Here is an 18,574-nt window from a genome sequence, read left to right as displayed (position 1 = left end):
AGCTTGAAAGTATTGTCCCCTACAACCTTAGTGATGATGTAAGGCCCATATTAGAGTGGGATAAGGTTGCGGTGGGGCCCAACGAGGTGCTCCTTCTGTAAATGTGACCAAAATTTGTCGCCCACCTTGAACTTGTGTGGCACATGATGTTGATAATGACACTGCTTGTACTTAGCATTTGCTCTGTCAAGTATGTCATGGAACTGCTAGCGGATGTGCTGAATGCACTCAATGAAGTTGTTAGCCCTGTCAACACCGTACTGGACATGAGCCGAATTTTCCTGAGTAGCTACAAATGTAATGATCACATCAATGGGACATAGTGGCTAGAATTTGAACCCCACATGAAAGGGGTTGTGGCAAGTTGAGCTATGGAGAGATCTGTTGTAGCTGTTTTGGACATAGGGGAGGCTTTCATCCCATGTGTGTGGATGCTTCGAGTTCAACATGTGTAGAATGCGCACAATCATACTATTGACGACCTTTGTTTGGCCATCTGTCTGGGGGTGGAAACTCATGGACATGGTGAGCTTGGTATCCAACATCGACGAGAGACTTGACCAAAATGTATTTAGGAATATATTGTCCCAATCTGAGATAATGGACGGTAGGATCCCAAAGTGTATCCACACTTGTTCAAATAAGAGCTTAGCAGTGGCTTTTGTTGTGATACTTTCTTGTAGGCCGCTAGAATGGCCATCTTAGAGAATCTAATGATGACCATGAAAACACAGTTGTTTCCATGCTTAGTATAAAGAAGGCTCGACATGTAATCCATGGAGATGGATTCCCAAGGTCGATTGGGAGTAGGCAAAGGAGTATATAGGCATTGCTTCTTGATTATTGTTTTGGCAATGGCACAGGCAGTGTAGGATCTGATGTACTTCCCAAAATCCTGTCAAAGGTTCAACCAATAAAAATAATTCTACAATACTGCCATTTTTTTCTCTACTCGGAAATGTCTAACGACCTGACTATAGTGCGACTCCCAAATCATCTTGGCACACTCACTAGAAGGAACACAAATGTGTCTCAGGTGGAATAACAATGCATCCTAGAGGTGAAATTTTGGAACTTGCTTGTCTTCCAAGAGCATTGAGTATCTGTTTTCGAATTATGGATCGCTCTTGTAAAGATGTGGCCACCCCGAAGTCTCGTGCCCACAAGAGTCGAGCACAGTGATCAGTTTCATGAACGACGGTCAGTTGAGGCAGTCTGCAACATTATTGGTGCTTTTGTTCTTGTACTTAATGTTCAAATGAAATTGTTGTAGGTATGTGGACCATTTCTGATGGCGATCGTTCTACAACATCCCTTGTGTCTGTATGAACTGTAAGGGTCGATGGTCTGTGTGAATGATCATTTCCTTCCCCATAATGTAATGCTTTCATTGTCGGCATACCTGCACAATGGAATACATCTCTTTTTCATAGGTGGGATTCTTTCGAACTCTATCCGAAAGTGTCTCACTGTGATATGTCATTGGATGCCACTATGAGTAAGAACTCCACCAATAGCATAGTTGGAGGCATCTGTCTCAATATCAAATGGTTGTTGAAGGTATGGTAATGTGGGCACTGGTGCAGAGCAAAGGTGATGCTTCAACTCGAAAAATTCTTTCTATTGGGATTCAAACCAAAATAAATTTGTTTTCACTCCGCCCTTAGTGACTTGACTTAAAGGCAAAGTGATATGAGATAACTCGAATACGAACCTGCGGTAGAATTTGGCAAGACCAATAAATATATGAAGCTCTGTTAGAGTGATTGGGGCTGGCCAATTGCGAATGACTTGTATCTTGGTTGGGTCCACATGCACACCCCACTCATCAATGATGTACACTAGATATTGAACCGGGGTCATACCAAAAATGCATTTCTCCAAATTGGCACACAACTTGTGTTGTTGCAAGGTTAGAGGACCTATCGAATATGGAGGAGGTGCTCTTCCCAACTCCAGCTAAAGATCAGGATGTCATCCAAATGCACCACCACAGATGAGTTGGTGAAGGTTCGCAAGATGTCTTCCATCAGCCTCATGAAGGTTGCGGGGGCATTCGTCAACCTGAAAGGCATGACCAACCATTCGAAAAGTCCCTCCTTGGATTTGAAGGCAGTATTCCACACATCGGAGGGTTCAATTGGTACCTGGTGATAACCATACTTCAAGTCAATCTTGTTAAAATATTTGGCCCCCTTGAGCTGGTCTAGAAGGTCATCAATCCATGGGATTGGATACCTATTCCAGACAATGATTTTTTTCAGCACTCGACAGTCAATATAGATTCTCCAGGACCTATCCTTCTTTTTTACCAACACGATTGGGCTCCCATAGGGTGATGAACTTGGCCTGATGTGCCATTTCTGCAACAACTCCTGATCTGCCTCTTGATTTCATCATTCTCGAGAATACAACATCGATAGATTGGTCCATTAGGTAGCGATGGGCTTGGGGTCAGATCGATGGATTGCTTGACCTTACAGTGTAGAGTTACCACTGTGGGTGAGGTGAAAATGTCCCTATACTCCTTCATGACCTTGTCCATCTATTGCTTCTGTGTGGAGTAGCCCTATCTGGAGGTCGTTGCCACAATATTCTTCTTTCCCTGAGGGCGTATCATAAGGAAAATAAATTTCCCGGTCTGGGAAATGATTTTACAACATTGCTTCGCAGTGATCAAAGAGATGATGGTAGGTAGTTCTACCTTTAGTATCCTGTACAACTTATTTCCTAAAGTAATAATAACAGTGTGAGGCCTAGACTCATACAACACATGTATCTTCCACAAATATGGTTGTCCTAATAATACATCAAAAAATTAAAGAGGAGCACCCACATAGTACCTCAGCCGTGAAGGGCTTGATGTTTTAGGGAAGGCGACATTGTTGGCTAACACAGAGATCTCATCCTTGGTGAAGCCACCTGACAGTGTATGGTTGCGGGAGTGCTGTGGTCGGTAGGCCCAACCGCTTCATGACCTCTATTGAAATGAGGTTCTTTTGGCTCCCATTGTTGACAAATAACTACATTAGAGAACCATTCATCCACATCTGTGAGTGGAAGGGGCGCTCCTCCCCCTCTAGATATTCAGTCTGATTCTTTTGGTTCTTGGTGGTGGCAATGGTGGAACTAGGCTCTGCATCAATAATCTGCTCCCCTTTGTCATTTCCCTTGTAGGGTTTTGAATCAGAGTTGAAACATGCATCTGATTCAGAAGCCTTCAACTCGATCACCAGTGACTACTTGGCTCGACACTCACTTGTGTTGTGAGTGGGGCTCTTATGGAACTCACACCATTTTCATGTGTCCTTCTTTGTCTTCATGGTGTTGTTCTTTGCTTGCGGCTTCGACGAGTTGTCTTTTGTTGCCTCGCCTTGGCTTTGTCCTTTGCTCTACCATTTAGGGGTGTCTTTCCCTTGTTTTAGATTCACAGATCGAAATTATCACTTCTTTTGCTTAAATTTCGGCTCGATATTGACAACATATCGATAGGCTGTGTCAAGGAAGGAGATGTCCAAGAACTCCATCTCTTCCTGGATGTACTTGTGTAGACAAATGCAATACTTGAGTACCAAATTTCGCTCAGAATCCTTGATACCCAACTTCGTGTGAATGGTATGAAAAATATTTGTGAACTTCGACACGTCTTGGTCCTTCCCTACCGTAATGTGGTCCACTTTATGTATTTATCCTTGTAGCTCCCGACAATGTAATACTGCTCCTTGATGGCATCTCGGAAATAATTTCAAGTGGGTGCAACTGATAGTGAGGGTGCAATCTCGTCCCTCTTCTCACAATAGGTTTCCAACGAGTCCTTGACGTGGGGGGCGGCTTTGAGGAGTGCAGAAGTAAGCTTTTCCTGGTTGGAAAAATCATGAACCCAAGAATATCCTTCTAGCAAATTTAACCATTTATCTATGACATCCGCATCTATATGACCTTAAATATGGGAATATCAAAGTTAACTTGTACCTTAAAGTGTGTGTCACTTCCAGAGTGGCTGTTAGAAGGAGATGTGTCACCTGTGGGTAGCCATTGAAGGATCTGGTCAAAGTTGTCCATCATCGCGTTTCTCTATCGCTCGAGGGCTTCTTCGAGCAATATTTTAAAAGGATCTCCTGGCCCCTTGTCTTTCTTTTATTCTGCGATGGGAGGTTGTTGGGGTTTGCAAGGATGGTCTTGCAAAGGTTCAACCAGTTAAAGCCTTAAATTCTTATACCCTGACCTCATTGGGGACATGCAAAGAAAAATAAAGAAATAACAAACCACTTCGATACCACCGATTCGAACTTAAACGAGAAATATATATATATATATATATATATATATATATATATATATATATATATATATATATATATATATATATATATACCAACCATAAATATAGAGTTGCAGCAGAAATAACACTTCATTTCATCAATATCAAAGAACTGAAATATGCTTACATAAAGAATGAAAATAAACTACCTCAGGCGATGGTAGTTTCCAGGCTTAGGCGCCACCGGTTTTGGCTGTGGCGCGACGTGGAAACCCCAAGTTTCCCCAGGTTTGATCAAAGGCCTATTTATTATTGAGAAACAATGGAAAACCCTAAACACCCAAAAACCTAACCCTAGGAGATGAAGCCCTAAAATTGTGGGCCCCGTTTAGGTAAATTCGTACATCAACTTCTCGGGGTCGTAACTTTGGCATATGATCTTCATTTAACACACACAATACCTCATTAGAAATATCTATCTGAGGAACAAAACTTTAGACTATAAACATCAATCAAAACCTCATGTTTTTATATTTAAAAAAAAAAAAAAAAAAACATCCTTTAGGGCCTCAAAATGGCTCCAGAAATTCAGGACCCGAAAAACTGCCAAGAATAGTAAATTGTGCTAAAATTAAGGAAACTGAAAAAATGAAAGAAACAATGGTGGGAGTCAAAGTGGAATAAGCGGGTGGCCACCAATATCCACCTGGATCAGTGACAAAGGGGGTTTATTCAATTTTTTTTCTTCCAAAATGGCAAATTCAAAATTTACCATTGGATGAACTAGTTTAAAGCAGAGCTACGAAATAGATATATCAATAAAGCTAGTTACCAACATAGAAACTTTACACTGTTTGATAGGAGATAAGTGGATATTTTGTTGCTCATTGAAGCTTTCAGGTGTCCACTCTATTTGCAATGAGAAAAAAATAGTCAAATTGGTTTTTGCCATTGTGTCAAAGCTAAAGTCAACAACAAAAATGTTGATGGTTAAGTTTACATATCTCTTGTAGTAGCATCTCTCTCATACAAATTTTACCTTTTCCAATTTCTTTTATTTTTCTCATATTCATTACATGGATTTAAAGCTTAAAGCATTTAATATTTTATGCTTCCCTGCAGCATCTTCATCATTCCAGGGTTTATTTTATAAAATCAATACATCATTTGTAAAATTTAATAATGTACCATTTATGGGCATATAATGGTTTCTTTGTTGCAATTCACAACCTACAATTGTAAATTAGTTCAAGCATAGCAATTTCTTCTTAGAAACCATGTTGAAATAGACTTCACTGGTTACTAGAGAGGTTCTTGCCAACAACAAAGCAAGCACTCTATAGTTTTTGTATTATACATGGGGATATCCCACAAATGTGAAGCATTTGCACCTAAATTAGGATTCCATAATAATTATAATGTTACCAACAAAAGAGATAAGTTAGCAACTTTACATATTCTCCCCATAACATCTACATGTGCACAAATTGGTATTTTATAGGTGCAAAACATCTAAAAAAGGAATAGATTATGCTCTTTTCTTTCATGTCCTTTTGTGCACTTCCCATTTCCATTAAATTTGTTCATGTCACTAGAACCTATAGTCACAAGAATAAATATAATAAAGTAACCTATAGATTGCATGAGTTATATGACCCTTTAATGTAATCTCTTAGGGTTATTTGATGACTCAAGGTGCCCCAACACTCCAAATTAGGCCTTGATGGGAATTGAACTTTGCTGGTGAAAAAATCATCGATTTCCACGAGTAAATCCAACCCCTTTAAAATTCCATCTTAATTAATTATTAATATTATTTTAAGTATATTATCTTTACTTAATTGTTAATATGTTTTTCAATTGTATTATTGTAAAAGTGCGTGGTGTTTAAATTTCTTGATAACCTTTATTAAAACCATAGTGAAATAAATATTGGAAAAACAAAATACAAAATCAGTGTCATATTTAAAAGAAATTATAATTGTAAATAAAATAAAATGATGTGAAACATGGAAGACTTCATTTAGCTCCCGGGAGTTGTGTTGCATTGTGAAGAGAACTATGCCACGCAATCTCTCGATCCAAACATATGGAGCTGAGTGTATTGTGAGGGGAGGAATTCCAAAGGGATATGGAGGTAGGTGTCTTCTATTGTGTACGGATGGAACCAATTAACAACCAATTAACAATACGACAATGAATGAATCCATCAATGGAGGAGTGAAAGCATATTAGTGCAATTAAGTTATAATCGTACGGAGGGAGCTTCGATATAGAATTTCGGATTGAGTTGTAGTGATATTGGGATCCACGTCGAGGTGCCCCATTCCACTGTTCCCCACCAGTAGGGTGAGCTTAAATGTTCTTTCCAGGGTCGGCGCCATTCTACTCTTCTCAACCAATGGTGTGAGCTGAAATGTTCTTTCTAGGGGGCGACACCCAACACAAACGGTATTATTTTTATGTATTTATACTGCCCAAATGCTTTTATACCCCTCACCGTGGTCATAAGGCAGTAAGTAAGTTTGTTTTGATCACAAACAAGGGAATTGGAACAAATATTATTGAAGAAATCGATTTCAATTTCAATTTTTTCAAGGGTGTTGAACAAGATGGGTGGCAGGTGGAAAATAATTTCATGACAAAAAAATGGTTTCCCTCACCCTGCTGAAGGTAATCACATAATAACGTTGATATAGACGATGGGAAATATACGATAAAATATTTAACTCCCAGGTGGGCCTGGTCATTGGAAAAGAGGAGGAAATACGCAGGTTGCGATAACTTAATCAATCACTTGCTAAAGATATCAAAAACTCTTGACAAGAAAATGCATCTTACTTAGAGAAGCTCACTCAAACATAATCCAGCATTCACTATCTTGAAGGAGAATTCCATTCCAATTTGGATACAAGTGAAGATCGAGGAATAGTTGAAAGACGAATTAGAGAAAGTCGAGAGAGAATTCAGAGAACATTGTCAAAGGAAAGTTGACGAATATGGGGTTGTCATTTCAAAACAATTGCAAGAAATCGAGCAAAGATTCAAAAAGGAAAATTTCGAGAAAGAAGAAGAATACAAAGGAGTGGCTTCTGATTAAAGAATTTTAAAATCTATTGTTTTTCAGTTGAATGGGGAAATTCAGATAATAACTTCAGGTTTAGAGGCAACACATAAAGGTTGGAAATTAGAAAAAGACGAGCTTTGGTCACATATTGTAGCAGCAAGAATGGATACTGAAGAGACCACTAAAGGCAGGAAAATGGCAGAGCAAGCATGGAAGAGTGATAAGAACAAGATTTTATCTTCATTCGCCTCACTTGAGGAAAAATTTGAAGGGATGTCTATGGAAAATGAGAGGGTCCTAATTCAATATAGGGAAGAAAAAATAGAATTGCAATTCAGGTTGAAAGAATTCAAGGAAAGGGTACAAGAGTTACTTGAAGACAAACATGTGTGGGTTTTGGAAAAAGAAAATTTGGAAAGCGATGTTGTAGAGCTACAGACAAAGCTTCCTCAATTTTCTAATGAAAGGGAATCGCTGATTCAGAAAAATAGAGAGCTAAGCACTGAAGTAGAGTCCCTAGCGTCCCAATTGAATGAACATAATGTGAATCTGACCCACTTGGAAGATGAGATGGAGAGAAATGAGAGGGTTCTACATAATCACAGAGAAGAAAAGGTTGAATTTCATTCCGAGTTGAATAATTCCAAGGAAAGGTTTCAAAAATTGCTGAAGAAAATGGAACAAGATAGGCATTTATGGGAGGAGGAAAAGAGAAATTTGGAGAGAACTCATTTAGAGTTGCAAACAAAACTTGAGTTAATGGAAATTGAAAGTGGATTATAGGACTAATCATTGAAACAAATTTCTTGAAGACCAAGGAGAATGAGTACAACGCTCCACTGGTTTCAATGGAAGAGGAAAGGGAGGTTTTGAAGGCTGAGTTTGCAAGCAATGAAAAGAGGTTACAATCTTTCCTTACCAAGATTGCAACAATGGAGAATATAATTAACATCCGCCAGCAACAGGTGAATGAAGGAGTCGAATAATGCCTAGATTTAATTGAGATATACAAGGTAAGAGAACATTCTCAAAAGGAGTCTCATTGGAATTTACCTTCAACAATATCAGATCTTTCTTAGAAAACATCTGGTTGGAATTGACATACCCATAATCAAAGTAATGAGCTTTCCTGTAAATATCGCAATGTTTCCACTAGAAAGTGTCGAGAGCGGTCTCTGTAGCAGGTACGATGGATGAGTAAGTGCATGCGAGGCAGGTGGTTATAGATCAACGGTTAAATTTATTGTCAAGTGACTTAAACAAGTAATGAGATTACCTATAAATATCGTCATGTTTCCCCTGGAGGGTGTGGAGAGCAGGCAGAGTGTGTCAAAAGCAGGAATTGTAGCAGGTACGATGGACGGGTAAGCCCATATAAGGCAGTTGGTTACAGATGAACGGTTGAACATACTTTTAATTGAGGTAAACCAAGGAGTCGGTGGAAAGTTCAATCGATGGATCCAACAATGGAAGATGTTTTAATCGTCTAACAATTGATTCTATGGTGTAGATGGTTTAACCATTGATCTTATGGTGTAGATTGTCTAACCATTGATCCTCAATGGTGTAGATTATGCCAAAGTGGCATGGGAGGGGAGTTATTCATGGGGAAACCATTAAAATATAATTTTTTTAATTTTTTTTATATAAAATATATTTTATAAATTAATATTAAATAATAATTAAAATTATTTTTTATGAGTTAAAATTTTATATTTTTCTATTGTAAAATGTCTAAAATCCAAAAAAACAACAAAATTAACAAAATCTTGAAAGTGTATCAATTAAAATGAAACTTATAATTCTAAGAAAAATAAATTTTTCCTCCTTATATATATATATATATATATATATATATATATTGACAACCATTTTATGTAGGGCAATGTGCCTCAAAAATTTAAGATGTTAATATTTTGAGTTATCTAATCTATATAATCCATATATCTCAAAGATTTTCAAGGTGCTAAATTTATTTATGTATTCAAAACATATTTAAAAAATATAGTTTTACTCAAAATTGTATTACTCAATTTGTATGAAAAGAAAAAAAAAATAAATTAATACTTGGACTAACCTTTCTCTGAATTGCCCAAAAAAATAGAGTTTCTATCCAACATGGATCAATTATAGTTGGAAAGTTGCACAATGCACCTTGCACAACTTGTCAATACAAAAATTTGAGTGAGGTGTAGTCCCCATGGGGAAGGGTCAAGGATGGAAGCCACTTTTGAGAAAATTTAACTATCCAATGAGTATCCAAACTCAATCTAAATTAACACAATTCTTCAATAACATCACATTGTAGATTTATCATTTTTCTATCCAATAAATAGGCTAACCCCAACCTTAACTCAACTTAATTAAAAATAAATAATAATAATAATAATAAATAAACCCAAATTTAATTTCAAAATAATGTCCATCGTAGAGATGATGCCATTTAACGAGTAAGTTGTTCTTGTGTCACACTGAGAGACGGATAAGTTGATTTTGTCATCAACTTGTAACGAACACACCCACGGATTATTTGACAGAAATTTAGGGATGAGAAAAGTTGCTGAGTTTCAAAAAACTAACTTTTGGGAGCAGTGAAGTTCCATCATGATTAATCATGTATAGTGCAATAATGTATTTAGGATTATGTCTAACTATGAATTGAGAGCCCAATTCTAAATCAATGGTCGACCTTAGAAATTCGGCGTAGGCTCCTCTGGAAAGTTAGCACGAAATATCCGTACCCACCAAATATTCCGATGGTTAAATGGATATGGTAATATTTTAGATATACATTGTTAGATTTAATTTAGATTTATATCTATATTTTTTATTTTAAAAATATTTCACTTCAACGATCCATATCTTAAACTAAATAGAGTAACACATATCTTAAACTAAATAGTAGTTGTTACTCTAGTGTAAAATATACATATAATAAATTATATTTTTTATTATATCATATGTTATGTATGTTGATGTTCTTTTATGCATAATATAAACGTGTGTTATTGACATTGTAGCTTTGACTATTGAATCTATATCCCCTCTCTTATTTAAACATTACAAACGTAAACATTATAGGGACATTACAAAATTTGATTGGCTGTACTTTCTTCAAACGAGAAGAGAGATTAATAAAATACACAATTGCTTGGAATTGGGAGCATGAACATTAGCAAAGATGCTATGCCCAGAGATTAAAAAAGTACTAACTGTTTGGAATTGGGAGGCATGAACATGAGCAAAGATGCTATGCTGAGAGATTATTAAAGTACTCAATTGCTTGGAATGGGGAGGCATGAACATTACAAAGACGATATGTTGATTCAATGTTAGATTAGAAAGAAATCCAAAACTTTTATCCCATTCTAGAATTAAAAGAAAAATAAAAGAAGTGCCATCACTACTAGTGCATGTTGATTTCGAAATCCAAAACTTTTATCCCATTCTAGAATTAAAAGAAAAATAAATGAATTGCCATCACTATTGCGTGTTGATTTCTCTAGACATTTAGTATTATTATTAGTTTGATCAAATTAGTTTAGGATTTAGGTAGTGTTTGGTTAGAATTATAAATTTAAATTGTATTATTATTAATTTGATGAAATTAATTTAGGATTTAGTTAGTATTTTCTTAGAATTATAAATTTAAATGGTATAATCTATTTAATTTTAATATTTTAAAATTTTTTCAAAATATTAAATTTATTTATGTATTCAAATCTATATTAAATAACAAAAAATCATAATATTACCAAAATTATATCATCATATTCCATCCTAAACAAAAGCCAAAATAATAATGGTTAGACTGAAACTTTCTAAACTACTATGCAATTAGCCAAAAATAATTTGTGTTTCTTCTCAACACAGCCACGAGTGTTTGAAAGCTACACAGTGCATGTTGCACAACTTTGTTAATATGAAAGATACTAATAACCAGCTTAGGTCAATATTTAATCTGCATCTATCCAGATTTACCAAGTGCCCAAACAGATCAATCCGGAAGTTAATATACTCTTACATTCCATAATAAGTTTATCAAGTCTTTAAATAGTTTTTATCATAACAAATACCATGAAAAAATATAATAGGCTATATAATACCATGAGCTTATAAACTACTATGACTAAACCAAATGAGTAACTCAAATTTATCTTAACTAATCTATAAACTAATCATTTAATATTAATTTTCTTTAATTTTACTAAAAACAGATAAATAAATAAGTTGATTTTTTCATAAACTTGTCCCAAACAAACCCAACGGATCATTTAACAGAATTTGATCATTTAACAGAATTTTTTAGGGCTGAAAAAATTCCTACGTGAGTCTTAAATAACCAACTTTTAGGAGCAACAAAGTTCCATCTTTATTAATCATGGATGGTGTAATAATATACTTCGGATTATGCCTAAATCTGAATTAACTTCCCAATTCTAAATCAACTTTGAAAGAATCTCACTTGGCAGCTGAAATGACCCGCAAACTCAAAATCCTTAACACTCTGCCAATGAAAATATTTCATTATGGCCCTCCGCTTTGAATCCACTGACCGCAGGAAACAACGAAGCGCGAATGCAATCCATGAGCTCGCCATTGCTGACACTGCGCTCTTCTGCGATCGGCCACAGAGTTTGCTGGAAAGATCATTGTCTTCCCACACACACTCTCCGCGGAGGGGCACTTTTCATGCACCGCATATCAGTTGTTACTGTCATATTCGGAATAGCCATTTCAGAGCCAATTTGTGTCCAGAAAACAATGTTGAAACGAAAACTGTAAGTTGCACCAAACCCCAAGAACAACTCCTTGGGAAACTACAATCCTAACCGAATTAGAGTACGTTTAGTACAAAATCACTTGCAGAAAGCAAACTCAGGCGAGGCGAGTTTTTGAACAGTGACTTACATAATGCCTTCCGTTGGGTGTGGATTGAAAGAGCGGATGAGGTCGCAACAATCTTAGGAATCCCGCGTAGTCTCCTCTCGAAACTTATCACGAAATATTCGTTCCCACCAAATATTCCTAAAGAATGAGGGTAAAGGAATATTCCTACGATTACCTAACTAAGAATGACGTGAAAAGAATATCGAATTTCAGCAGAGGAATGGATATCCTATATTTTAGATATGCATTCTTAGATTTAATTTAGATTCATATCTCTAATTTTTTATTTTAAAAATATTTCACATGACTTAACCTAAGTGGTACTTGTTATTATGATGCCAATATATATATATATATATATATATATATATATATATATTATTATTATGATGTATGTCGATGTTCTTTTTTACGCTGCCTGATTGACATTGTAATTTTGATTATTTAATTGTATTTTTTTTATTATTTAAAAATTAAAATGTAATTACTATTCTAGATATATTTTAATTTGGATCTATTAAGTGTTGAGAGGGATTAAGTCTCTCTAGGTGTAAATCTCTCTTTTGAGTGTAAAGTTTGAGGAAAGGTTTGCACCTCAAGAGATTTGATCTCTCTTGGCTCTTGATAGTTTTGAGGTTAAGATGGATCTAGGTTGTTTCAATCATGCGCGGTTGTAGTTCTCTCTTTTGAGTGCAAAGTTTGAGGAAAGGTTTTCACCTCAAGAGATTTGATCTCTCTTGGCGCTTGATAGTTTTGGGGTTAAGATGGATCTAGGTTGTTTCAATCATGCGTAGTCATACGCAACTTGTTGAACATCTAATTATTTTGATAATTTTAGATATGCTAAATATGTCTAAGATTAATTTGGTCAACTTAATTTGAAATTTGCTTAGTTACCCAAATTTGTTGAGATGACACAGATTGTTAGTAACTTGAATGATGAAAAATAATGAAATACAAATTTTGAATGCAAAGTGACAATGTACAAATGTTGAATAATAGAGATTGTGAATAATAAGAATGTAGTCAATTACAAACAATCTTCATTGTGACCAATCTCAAACTATATTCTTCTATTGTTCTTATTGTCACACCTATTAGTTTTTTCATCTTTTCATATCAACCATATGAAAAAGGTAGTTGAAATCATAAACCATTCAAATATTAACTCGAGCTACTATCGTAAACATCATACCTTGTCTCTCTTGCTCTCCAATATTAATAGTAGCTTTCTCCAAAGTCAATCACTGTGACTTATGGAGTGTTAAACTCCAAATAATTTTCAATGGTAGTTGTTTTTTGTTACCTCTTTTGAATGCAAAGCGATTAACATTGTTGAATGATGGAAAATGAGAATAATATAAAAGAAGCCAATTATAAATAATTTATAGTTTCAGGAAGTAAACATTTCAAGTAAGTGAACATTTTATTTAGGATAAAAATTCAAGAATTGTATTTATGGTTGAATTACTGTAACACAGAAGTCAATGCACGTCATGAAAATTTTTTATGTTCTTACACTGAAATAAATGCACACTATCTATTATAAATCTGATCATGTGATGAAGCATTGTAACACATTATGATAGCTACCTCACACACTACACATTTATTACCACAACTTGAAGCTACCAAGTGTAGGAATTTACAGTTTAGTGTAGCTGAAACGACCATTCCAGATAACACTCTTCAATAAATCAGTGGAAGTTCGTAGTGTATTCAAGCACATGACAATCTACAGTAGGAAGGGAGGCTATCGCATTGGAATCCTTTGGCATAATGTTCAACCATTTGTGCAAGTGGGTAGAGGGTGAACTTCTTATTGGCGAAGTCTTCCCAAAATCGAGCGAGTGACTTTTCATAAGCAATCGCTGGCAAACGTAAGCGCATGGTGTGAGAGAGTAGCCAAGTTTCCTCAATGTACTCCAGTATAACTAGCAACCAGCGCGTGGTGTCAAATGGTAGCAAACTTTCCTTGATGTACTCCAGTATCACCAGCAACTACAAGACGAGTCTTCCATTATGTATGAGCACAAGGACTTGTTTGTACATTGGAGAAGCTTGCTTCTAGCGTGTAGGTTTTCCTTCATTCCACTTCAAATTTGATGGCCTTATGTCAAAGAAGAAGGACCCAAAAGCTTTTTCAAACTACATGACTATTTATTTATGCAATGCAATATATAAAGTAATCACCAAGTTGATTTCCACAAGGATCAAGAAGACATTATTCACCTATATCTCTCCATAAAAATTTGGTTTCTTGGATGGAAGATAGATACAAGACGTCATTGTTATAGCACATGAATGTTTGTATTCCATGAAGACTCGAAAAAAAAGGAAAGTTTACTCAAGGTGGAAGTATTGATTAAAATGTATGACTGCATTGATTGGGAGTTCCTGAGAATGGTCTTATATAAGGTGGGAATATCTCCTAATAATATTGGTTGGAATATGGCTTGCACTCAGACTACAAATTTCACTATGATCATCAACAATTCTGCAACGAAATTCTTAAGGGAAAATAGGGGACTTTGACAAGATTGCACTTTATCATTGTTTCTTTTCCTTATGGTCATGGATTGCCTAAGCCACAATAGTGGTGCTGCAAGGGTCACGGGAAAGATCAAGGATGTGAAGGTCACAAGGAATATACAAATTTATCATCTGATGTTTGTAGACGACCTATTATTTGGTGGTATAAATAATCTTGAGGAATGTGGGGTGCTCCGTCTTATCATCAAGACTTTTAGTGAGACATCGGGTCTATATACGAGCAAAACCAAATCTTTAGTGATCTCTAGAGACATAGAGGATCCTTGGTGCAGGGAGATATGTCAACTATTTGGGGTCGCTGGAGTTCTTCTAGAAGAGGGGTTCACATATCTTGACTTTTGTCTCGAACCCAATAACTATGGCAACAAAGACTGGGTATGGTCAACCGACAGATTCACTAAGAATTTTTTTGGGTGGTCACACAAGTGTCTATCAATTGAAGGTAGATTGACTCTCATTAAATCGGCCCTACATAACATCTATGTTTCTGAATGCATCTTTTTCTGCTTCCCATTGAGATCTGTCACAAGCTAGACGATATTATGGCTAGATTCATTTGTCTAGGGACCAAATTGAAAGGGAAGATCCATCTGGTAAGACGAAAATTCATAGCAAGGTTGATCGAAGAGGGGGGTAGGGTTATCTTGGATACCCACATATTTAACAGTGCACTGATTATCAAGAACATGTGGAGAGCAATGACAAAAGATAGTATTTAGGATCATCTCATTAGCGACAAATATATGTAGGGATTGTGATACATGAATTGGATCGGGGAAGGTGCAAGGAGGACCTTTGTTTCCTCCTACATTTTTCGAGGCATGACTAAAAGCTACCAATGGATGTTGGTTTTTTTGAGATGGGAGGTTGGGGATGGTAGATCAGTGGAGATTGGATTGGATGCACTGAAGGGTTTCAATGGTATCCACACCCTATCGATGAACCTCCTTAATACCCTTCACAACATGGACATTTATTATTTTGCACAGATAAATAGGTTGAACAATCTATCTTCATGTCAACAATCTTGGTTGAAGGAGGACGAGGTTGGATTACACTATATCATTGCCATCGAATGGGAGGCATGGAAAATTTTAGGGGCGAATGTTCGCCCTTAAGCGAAATTAAGGGGTTTTAAATTTTTAGTGGGCGAATATTTTGTATCATAGTACATTTTTACAAATCGCCTCAAATAGCCCACCTTATTTTAAGGCAGAGGGAAAAGAAAGGTAAATTTAGCCTTTGAAATTAGGAGTTACAACCTTCCATTCGCCTTAATTTTCAAGAATAGGTTTTATTTAAGTGAATCCTATGGGCCAAATACCATATTTATAAAAGAGGTATGGTAAATTAATAAAAATATAAATAAATGAGAGGTATGGTAAATAAATAAAACATTTTTTATATTTAATCCGTAAGTCACGTTATATACATGCAAGGGTGTAAACAAATAAAAATATAAATAAAGTGGAGGTACAGTAAATAAATAGAACATCTTTTTATACTTACTCAAAAGGTATGGTAAATAAATAAAAATATAAATAAACTAGACGTATGGTAAATAAATAAAACCTCTTTTTATATTTAGTCCATAACCCTCTTTCTATTTATGAAGGCTCAAAAAAGAGTTTTTATTTAAGTGAATCCTATGGGCCAAATACCATATTTGTAAAAGAGGTATGGTAAATTAATAAAAATATAAATAAACGAGAGGTATGGTAAACAAATAAAACATTTCTTTATATTTACTTTATAGGTCACCTTATATTTACGAACACTCAAAAAATGTGTTGTATTTAGGTGAAACCTATGGGAAAAATATTATGGGCCAAATACCATGGGCTAGATTATTATTAATACCATGCAAAAAAGCATTATTAACCCTAATATTAGTATTAATAAAAATAAAAATGGCACATGGTATTGACCCATGGTATTCACGTGGAATGTAGCCTATTTAAATGGGGGAATTAAACCAGGATAGATCCATCTTTACTCTGGATCTACTAAGCCCCAAGAGGGATCAAATATCGTGATATGTATCTAACATAGAGTGAAAAAATATTTGATCCCTCTCAAAGCTTGGCGGATCAAGAGTAAAAATGGATGTTGTAATTTAATGTATGTTAAACATTTTAACTTGCTTAAAATAAAAAATAAAATAAAAACCAATTATTAATTTTATTAATTTTTATAAATTAATAACAGTAATTTTTAAGCTCCAGGTTTATGATAACCCATGGTAACACCATGGTATTCATGTGAACATAGATTATTTAAAGGGGAAATGGATGTTGTAATTTAATGTATGTTAAACATTTTAACTTGCTTAAAATAAAAAATAAAATAAAAACCAATTATTAATTTTATTAATTTTTATAAATTACTAACAGTAATTTTTAAGCTCCAGGTTTATGATAACCCATGGTAACACCATGGTATTCATGTGAACATAGATTATTTAAAGGGGAAATTCTATCATCTTAGATCCATCTTAATTCTGGGTCTACCAAGTGCTGAGAGGGATAAATAGATTTCATCCCCCTAAGAGTGGTAGATGTGGAGTTAAGATGGATATAGGTTGGCTTTTATGATAATGAAGATATTAAATAGACTTAGGAAATTATATTGTAAAAACATCTTAAGGTGAATGGTTAAAGCTACATTTAGTCACTTCACCCTCGCAGAAGATTTCTCAACATTTTTCAAACATTCTCAATATGATATCTTCATGAAAAAGTTTAGGTACTGATGTTGGATTAGTTGTTTGAAAAATAAGCTGGTTTGTACAAGCTTTCATCTTCTATGCTATTCTTAGTTTGTCCTAATGATTTGTAGGGGTTGGAGCCACTGCACCATATTTTCCTAAAAGGTGGAGATTATTCACCAAAAAGGAAATTAATCTACATGTTACAACGCTGTTAAAAAATGCGAGACCTATGAGGGTAGTGAATTATGCTAATAAGCAATTTAGATTGGGAGAGATGTAATTAATTTTTATTATTTAATTGAAGATTTCCAATTAAAATAATACTAAATCTACATTTATATATTCATATATTGATTGGAAGGATTATCACAATGGTCACTTCTTTCAATTAGATCCCCTTCAAGCCTTTGGGATACCTAATACTTTCTTATATAATATAGTTGGGGCTTGCTACTTGATGGCGTGTTGGGGTAAACGAACTTGATGTGTTTTGCTTTTTTTTTTTGTTTTTTGTTTTTTTTTTTTTTATCTCGCAGTTGGAGTCTATGGAATAAGAAAGAAATTTGATAACTTGAAAAAAGTGGTAGCTTGAGAAAAGTTGTAGAGAAAAGATTAATCTCTCCTACCTTGACAGAACTCGTTGTCAATGTCAACACCTACAAGAACTTTGTTGTGGAATATTATCAAAAATAATAGAAGGATATGAAAGACTGTATTATAAGAACCTTGACAAACACGGCCATTGAAACTTGGAACATTGTTTGTAGGAAGAGAAAACTATGTTTCTTTTTCCAAACATGTATGTTAATATATTACGGTTTAATGAATATGTTTTCTTATTACCATATATGGTTTCATACTTTAACAAAACATTTGCCAAGACTTCACAATGTTTTATTATTCAGTAAAATATTTGCCAAGATATTACAAGATTTTATAATTCAGTGAAAGATTCTCCATCACTGTACAAGATAATATAATCTGGTGAGAGATTCACAAAAAAAATTATATATACATATTATATTATTGATAAAATTGCCTCCCATTTTTCCTATGTATCATGGGGATTAGCCCATTTATTATACATATAAAT

The sequence above is a fragment of the Pinus tabuliformis genome, chromosome 7 (genome assembly GCF_031772625.1).
Source record: "Pinus tabuliformis cultivar Carrire ecotype Pingquan chromosome 7, CPIR1, whole genome shotgun sequence".
Lineage (NCBI taxonomy): Eukaryota > Viridiplantae > Streptophyta > Pinopsida > Pinales > Pinaceae > Pinus > Pinus tabuliformis.
The sequence above is the reverse complement of the archived record's forward strand: the minus strand, read 5'-3'. Positions refer to the sequence as shown.